General features: G+C 34.2%; 1 pseudogene across 1 annotated transcript; it reads left to right on the top strand.

The window, feature by feature from the left end:
* The first annotated feature begins 2,409 nt into the window (after window positions 1–2,409).
* LOC149202615 (uncharacterized) lies at window positions 2,410–5,547 on the top strand (annotated as a pseudogene). Its single transcript, XR_016253556.1, has 2 exons — window positions 2,410–3,243; window positions 3,451–5,547. The product of XR_016253556.1 is annotated as an uncharacterized LOC149202615 (transcript).
* Window positions 5,548–5,976: the final 429 nt, after the last annotated feature.

Genomic DNA, 5,976 nt, shown 5'->3' with positions numbered 1-5,976 from the left:
AAAATTTACTAAAAGTTTACATAATATGTTTTGACAAGTGAGCTACACCCTTGGGTTCAAATTTATAGTGTAAAATTTATATATATATATATATATTTAAAGACTTCATAATTATTATATTTAAAAAAAAACATAATTAAAAAAAAAAAATTGACTCAATTTTTTAATAAGATCTTTATATTTATATTTATAACAATCACGTTCAAGCTAAATATCAAATTGGTGTATAAAACATCTTATTTGTTGGACAAAGGACTACATACTTTACTCACTTGCAAATTTGAATATGTACCCTTTGAAAAAACACATGCTCTTATATATATATATATATATATGATTTTATCTAATTTTTCAATAATATAATACAAATTACATAATAGTGATATATTTTGAGTATTGAAAAAATCTCAAAATCTAGAAATTATTATCTTTTAGTTGTGGTAAAGTTTTAGTACCATTATTGTTTATTTGACAAATATAGTCTAAGAAACAGATTTCATAGAAACACAAACTTTACAAAAACATTACATATTTATATATTTTAAAAGGGATGTGTCCTCAAAGAGTTTCTTACTTGTCACCAACCTGGATGGCTAATTGACTAATGTCTTTTTCATTTTTAGAGTTAGTTTTTGCTGCAATGTGTTTTCCTCTTTTACCATGTGAACTCAAATGATCCCATATAAATATTAAGAGAAGCCACATAGTGGAGAACCTTAACAATAGCTATATTCTAGATTTCCAGAGAAGCCACATAGTGGAGAACCTTAACATTAACTATATTCTAAATTTCCACCAGCACAATTCTTTCTGATAGCATACCCACTTTCCCTTCCATTTCTTGAAACCTTTTTTGTTCTTTTTCCATGAAAATTTGAAACTGCATTTATTTATTTCTGAACAATCATGAAAACTTGAAACTGTATTTACTTATTTTTGAAAGATGTATTGAAAAATTGAACCTATTTTTTGCTTGTACATTACCTAAACCTCCATTGAATGTCTTATTTCTTGATCTTTCTTCCATTTCCAAACATAAAACCATAAACAATCTTGCACTTCACCTACATGCCTCTCACATTTCCTTATTCCTATACACAAGTTAAAGTTCTCACTTATTACACACCATTCAGAGCGTCTATGAATGTTGACAACTACTTCTAACCCAAATAATGCTTTCAGTCACTTTCCAAATATGGGACACATTCCAACCCAGAAATTGAGCCAAGGTATAACACTTCCAGGATTCCCACTCTCAAAGCTCAAACTGCAAAGAGAAGGAAAAGCCCCAAGACTGATATCATTTTCCAGTCTAATCAACCCAAAATATCACGTCAATTCAGTCACCCCATCCCCACAGAGTTGATAAATGGGATCTCCAAACAAAGAAGTGTATGAAAGATCTTTGTGTATGAAAGTACATGATGATGAAGAGATTTTAATGGCCATTTACTTGCCTCCTTTGATAACTACCATTTGTTCTTTGAAGGGGAGTGCATTATCCTTAGTAAGTGTATGAAAGTACACGATGATGAAGAGACTTTAATGGCCATTTACTTGCCTCCTTTGATAACTACCATTTGTTCTTTGAAGGCGAGTGCATTATCCTTAGTATTAAGCTTGATGTATCTCATGGGAAGTGGGCTTGGAATGGATCTCCCCATTTATCCTTAGCATACCCATTTTGTTGTTGACTGTTTCGTTTGCTTGCATATCTGCAGAGGAATTATAAAATCTCATGACCTGGTAATAGCTTATGGATTTTAATATTTTCCTAATATTTTAGCTTTATCACTAAACTTGCTCAACTAAATATCGTGTGGAGTTTATTTGATAATGCCAAATCTATATAATGTTGTTACAGTGATCTCACCTAATTCTCAAATTTAATCAATTTTCTTTTTCCTTCAAAGTAAAATAATATTACATAACCTATCATAATAGAATAATATAATTAATGCATTATGATTCTAATTAAACGACCATTTTATTTTCATAACAGTGATGTGTGTTCCATTAGCTGTAGGCTTTGTAATCCCTGTTCTTGATCATGCTCATATCTATATGATAGCATAGAAATCATTATTGCCATTGGAAATATGAGAGCGGATGATTTCCCAAGCTTTTTATCTACAATGCACAGAAAATAAATCGGAATAATCATTATCCTTGTTGACATATTTGCCTTCTGACATTCAAGCAAGAACAAACCCGGAAAATGAGATTGGAAGGCTCTGTAGACTGAAGGTCAAGTCATTTCATGGGGGACAGAAAGATAAAAATATATAATATATACTCATTTTTTATAACAAGGTGCAACATAGCATGGAGCACTTGCACAACATAATCAAAAGGCTTGCCCTCACCACTAAATTAAAATATGTATCAGATGTTAAGAAATTTAATCATGAATATGGGAATCTGAGCTTTCATGAACCAAGTCCACTAATGAAACATATGCTTTTTGACCAAGCCCAACCAGCTTCTTTGCCACTGTAGCTCTGCTTTTCAAAGTCCTTGGATTCTTTTAAACTGGAACTGCTCTCATTTGACCACTGCTCCTCGCTGCTAAGACACTCTGATGCAATCATTTCTTTTATTTAGGCTCTACAGAGCCAAATTTGTTCAACCCATGATCTTTTTTAGGGTTTAGGCAATGTCCTGTGTTGAAAGGTTTTGTACTGTCCTGTTCTGTTCTGGCTTTAAAGTTGGGTTTGGTTCGTAACATAGCTGTAGCAGCTCTAGTTTCTTTAGTTTGAGGAACATTCAGAGGACTTTTTTATATCTCTAAATCTTTTGTAACTTATCTAATAATAGAAATTTCAATGGAATTATGGAACAACCCCGGTTAAATATTGTAACCAGTGAAGGTTTAAGGAGGGTTTTATCCATTTTAAAAATAGATGGTGGTTGTGGGTCATGTGATGAGGAAAGTGAGTCATGGAGGGAAGCATAGTGCACATGTGATCACACAACTTCCCAGGCCTGGAAAGGATGGAAACCTGCCAACTGGTTAGAGGAAGACAAAGTAGGTATTATATCCATCATTAATGAAAAGCAGTAGGTCCCTACGAATCTGGGATGCTCTTTTTCCTCTGGCCAGCCTTAAAAAACTTGAATTTTTATATATCCAAGGAATGTTATGATCTCCAGAAGTCTGAGTAAACAACTGTAGAATGAGATAAGACAAGACTGTTGTGATCAGATCAACGCTTCAGCTTTTTGATGCTATCCTTTTCTCAGGTTTCTTTTTTCTGATGTTTCTTTATAATAATTCAGAACTTGAGCTTGTTTATTTGTATATTGTTTTCTTTCTTGATTTCGAGTTAGTGAAGTTGAAGGCTCAAGGCAACTCCATAACCCATATTCTTATTAATGGGAAGATGTGAAGTGATGAGTGCCTTTTTTGTAACTTATCTAAATAAGGAATTGGTTTGTGTGTTTTCTCAGTGGGGAAGTGCAGAGCAATAGACAATTAAGCTAGTTCAGATCGGCAGAAGTTTCTTAATATCGATTCAATGCACACAGATTAGTTTAGCAGTATTACATACTGCACAAAGGTCAAGGGGAGTATATGCGAGACCAAGGGAGTATGTGTGCTCACAGATTAGTTTTGCAGTATCCCATTCTGCACAAAGGCCAAGGGAGTACGTGTGAGAGAGAAGAGTATTAGTTCTTTGTTTGTGTAAATCTTGGCATTAATAGTGGGAAAGGGTAAACTTCTTTGAGTGGTTTGGGTTCAAGTTGCATGAATGCTTGCTATCTTCCACATTGTTGTGGGTATCAGAGTGTGTAAGGGTTAAGCGTTTTGGAAAGAAATGGGCATCGTTTCAAAGAATTTGATCCGTAGATTAAACAGTGTTGCAGTTTTTTGCTTCAAATTTACTAGGGCACATCCCATAATCTCTATTATTCTGTGCAGCTTTTGCCTGATTGTTAAATCATTTCCCATGGTCTTCAGATGCCTGATTTTCTTCTTAACCCTGATTGTATCAACTGCCTTGTTCCTGGAAGCATTTCTCAGTATTATACCCCGGCCCAGGGCACTGGAATCTGAAAAGCAGGCAGCCAAAGCATCTATAGAGATCCATGAAGTTTATGAGCAGGAGGAGCTTGTTGAGATTAAGGAAAATGGAGAGCCTCAAGTTGCAGAGCGTAAAGAGGAAACAGGAACGGAAATTGTTGAGACCGATCATCAAGGGGAAGAGAAAGAGGACAAACAGAATCCCAATGAAGATAAGCTTGAATTTGGCAATGCGGGCATAGAATTGATGGAGTTCAAGCTTACAGAAAAGGTGAATGAAATCACAGCACGTAAGTCAGAAGAAGAAGAAGCTATAAGCTACGAAAGTCCGCTAGACGTTGTCAATGACGTAAGTGAGGACGAAGATGGATCATTTCATGTTGGGCAGCGGATCTTTTATTCAGGTCTGGATTTAGGAGGAGAAGCAGAAGGTGACGAGCTACCCAGATTTTCATTGGGTTTGAGATCGAACGATTTCTTCTCTATGCCATTACATTCTTCTTGGGAAAGGTTCGATTCTTCTTCAGACTCAGGCTCCGAGGCATCCTCAGAGAACCTGGGTCCTCTGTTTGATGAATACAATCCACATTCGATAGCAGATGGAGAAAACCCAAATAAGGATAAGAATGGCCCACCTGTAGATTTACATTTCCATGGCAGGGACGAGAGTCGATTTGAACTGCTCCATGGGAACTCTTCAGATTCAAGCTCCGAAGATGAAAACTTAATAGAAATTGCCATTTCAGAGCAGCAAGTTCCGAACAGATATAGCCGAGGGATGCATGGACTGTACCCAGATGAGGAACCCAATCTCATTGATCTGAATTATTCCGGGGGATTCCCTGAACAGGGCTCTGTTCGTGAACAAAATCTCCTAGAAATTTTCTCAGATGAGAGAGCTTCATTTCCAGATGAGGAAAATCTGATTGAAATTGATCTCTCGGCTGAGCATTTCACGAATCTTGCAAATCAGCCGATCGCCCCAGCTGACATCAAATCTGAATCAGAGGAGGTCAGCCCAATTCAAATCCCTACAAGACAGGGAAACCCAGTTGCTGGTATGTTACTTGATCTGCTCCCTAGGGATTATTATTCATCGATAAAACTCAACCATGGAGAGCTGTGTGGCCACCAGAAAGCCGAAAGGAAAACAACATTCTACAAATGAGATCTATGGAGTATGCTGGAACTCAGGTGAGTCACATGCCATTAATGGCGGATAAGAGGTAATCAAGATCTTGTAATACTATATACATCTGCTCTACATTTTACAGTGCCATTAACCTATTTTTGCTGTTAGGGTCATTAATGTAATTTCTTTCATTAGCAAGCCAGTCTGCAAGAAGAGAATGCAACCATTGCATTATACACAATTCACTGATGTAGTTATCTTTCTTTTTTTCCAGATTTTCATCCAGTTTTCTTTGTATCTTCCTAAATCCACACAATTTGTGTATCTTATATCTATGTAATTTGTATCTGTTCATGTATTTTAATACATAGTGCTATATTGTTAAAGCAAATATTTGTAAATTTAATTATATTTTGAAAATATGTATGAAGTTATATTTTAAAAAATATTAAAAAAATCAAATTCTCTATTTAATTTAGAACTAATTAATATATTGATATAATGTATTTAAAAGTTTGAGAAAATCTCAGTTATAGTACATTTTATGACAGCTTTGCTTGGTAAATAAAAAACGAACTGTGTTTTTTTTTTTTTTTTTTTAAATGATAGGTTAAATTTTATAATTATATATTGTTATTTTTATATAAATTAATATAATTTATTTATATAAATTAATAAAATAAATGTATAGGTTTATAAAATAAGTATTCTTTTTAATTTGATGTGAAATTTTAATTTGCAATTTTTTTTTAGTTTTTTGTTTAATTGTATCTTAAATTATTTTATCTTTATTTTTTAAATAATTCATTATTGAAAAGAA

This window comes from Pinus tabuliformis, chromosome 2_1 (genome assembly GCF_031772625.1).
Source record: "Pinus tabuliformis cultivar Carrire ecotype Pingquan chromosome 2_1, CPIR1, whole genome shotgun sequence".
Taxonomy (NCBI): Eukaryota; Viridiplantae; Streptophyta; class Pinopsida; order Pinales; family Pinaceae; genus Pinus; species Pinus tabuliformis.
This window is presented reverse-complemented; position numbering and strand designations above follow the sequence as displayed.